The following is a 2,654-nucleotide window of genomic DNA, read 5'->3' on the forward strand; positions in this document are numbered from 1 at the left end:
GCTGATCATGTCCCCTCTCAGTCTTCTCTTCTCCAGACTAAACAAACACAGTTTTTTCAGTCTTCCTTCATAGGTCATGTTCTCTAGACCTTTAATCATTTTTGTTGCTCTTCTCTGGACTTTCTCCAATTTTTCCTGAAATGTGGCACCCAGAACTGGACACACTATTCCAGTTGAGGCCTAATCAGCGCGGAGTAGAGCGGAAGAATTATTTCTCGTGTCTTGCTTACAATACTCCTGCTAATACATCTCAGAATTATACTTGCTTTTTTTGCAACAGTGTAACATTGTTGACTCATGTTTAGCTTGTGATCCACTGTGACTCCCAGATCCGTTTCTGCAGTGCTCCTTCCTGGCAGTCATTTCCTGTCTTGCATGTGTGCAAATGATTGTTCCTTCCTAAGGGGAGTACTTTGCATTTGTCCTTATTGAATTTCATCCTGTTTACTTCAGACCATTTCTCCAGTTTGTCCAGATCATTTTGAATTTTAATTCTGTCCTCCAAAGCACTTGCAACCCCTCCCAGCTTGTTATCATCTGCAAACTCGATAAGTGTAACATAGAGACTCTGTTACTGGGAGGGTTTCAGAGGGTGTCAGAGGGTTACACCCTGGTGGGAGGGGACTAGGCGTGTACTGGAATAAGGTCACTCTGTGCTTCACAGTGTGGCAGAACCTAGAATGTCCATTACCAGGGAAAAATGCTGGGGGGAATCGACATATGGAAAGGACAGAAACCCTGTCTGAACTCACATTGCCCTTCTCGCCCTGGCAGGCTACAGAATAACGTCCACATTTCGCCCCAAATCATCCCCTCCAGGGGAAGGAAATGGCTGCAATGGAGCTGGCTCAGGTAAGGGATTCTCAGGGAGCTGGTGGTGGGTTCTGGTTGGAGGGAGAGGAGCAGTAAATGTACAGGAGGGTGGGAGGCAGGAACTATCTAGGGTGTGGAATGGGAGGGGAAAGGATGTGACAAACCTGCTGAGACTTGTGTACTCTAGGGTGTGATGGGTTGTCACCCCGGGGTGCAGTCTGGGGAGCTTCTGGGAACCGCTGTGCCCTCTAACCCTCAAGCTGGGCTGGTCCTTCTGTCACGGAGTGTGGGGGAGTCCGGTCCTGCACCCCCCTGCCTGGGACTCACAGTGACTCTCAGCCAACCAGTAAAACAGAAGATTTATTGGGCAACAGGAATGCAGGTTACAGCAGAGCTGGGAGGCACAGCCAGGACCCCTCCATCAAGCCCCTCTGGGGTCCAAGAAGCTTTGTCCCCTAAATTCCAACCTCCCAGCCAAAAACCGAAACTAAACTCCCCTCCCTCCAGCCGGCTCCTTCCTTCGTCCACCTTCCCGGGCAAAGGTGTTGACACCGCTCCCTGGCTCAGGTTACAGGCTGAGCACTTGTCTCTCCCCTAAAGTAATCCCCGGCTCTCCCATCTCCCACACAGATAGCCCCTACTCCATCACAGCTCTCCCCCTTTGAGACTGAACTGAGCGGGGTCACTCTTCCCAGTGACCTGAGGAAGTTCAGGGCCCCCTCTCCGGGACAGCGCGTCCACTATCAGGTTGGCACTTCCCTTCACATGGACCACGTCCATGTCATAGTCCTGCAGGATCAGGCTCCACCTCAGAAGCTTGGCGTTGGCTCCTTTCATCTGGTGCAGCCAGGTCATGGGAGAGTGGTCGGTGTACACGGTGAAGTGTTGCCCAAAGAGATATGGCTCTAGTTTCTTAAGGGCCCACACCATGGCCAGGCATTCCTTCTCGATGGCCACGTAGTTCTGCTCCCGGGGTAGCAACTTCTTGCTCAGGTACACGATAGGGTGTCTCTCCCCCTTTTCATTCTCCTGCATTAACACCGTCCCCAGTCCCGTGTCTGAGGCGTCGGTGAACACCATAAAGGGCTTGTCAAAATCTGGGTTTGCCTATTACCTTTGCACTTCTCAGCCTTTATGGTTAGCCCAGCCTTCTGGAGTCGGTCCAGCACTTGTTTAACCTGTTTAACGTGGTCCTCCCAGGTCCGGCTAAAGACGCAGATGTCGTCAATATACGCCACGGCAAAACTCTCCATCCCCCGCAGGAACTGATCCACCAGGCGCTGGAAGGTGGCCGGCGCTCCCTTGAGGCCGAAGGGCAGGATCAGAAACTCGTAGAGCCCCAGAGGGGTGATAAAGGCCGATTTCAGCCTGGCATCTGCGTCCAGCGGCACTTGCCAGTAGCCCTTTGTAAGATCCATGGTGGTGAGGTACCGAGCGCCTCCCAGCTTGTCTAGGAGCTCATCAGGCCTGGGCATGGGGGTAGGCATCAGATACGGTGATGGCATTGAGCTTTCGATAGTCCACACAGAACCGGATCGACCCGTCCCTTTTGGGGACCAGCACCACCGGCGAGGCCCAAGGGCTGGAAGATGGCTGGATCACGCCCAAAGCCAGCATGTCCCTGACCTCTCTTTGTAGGTCCTGGGCAGTTTTCCCGGTGACCCGAAAAGGGGAACATCTTATAGGGGGATGTGATCCAGTCTCTACCCATTGGACAGTCAAATTAATGCATCCAGGCTGGTTGGAAAACAGCTGTCGGTATAGATGCAGCACCCCTGTGATCTCAGCATGCTGGGCCAGGGTCAGCTGATCAGAGAGGGGAATTGCCTCCAGGGGGGGAA

Source organism: Mauremys mutica, unplaced genomic scaffold (genome assembly GCF_020497125.1).
Source record: "Mauremys mutica isolate MM-2020 ecotype Southern unplaced genomic scaffold, ASM2049712v1 001067F_np12_obj, whole genome shotgun sequence".
NCBI classification, from domain to species: Eukaryota; Metazoa; Chordata; order Testudines; family Geoemydidae; genus Mauremys; species Mauremys mutica.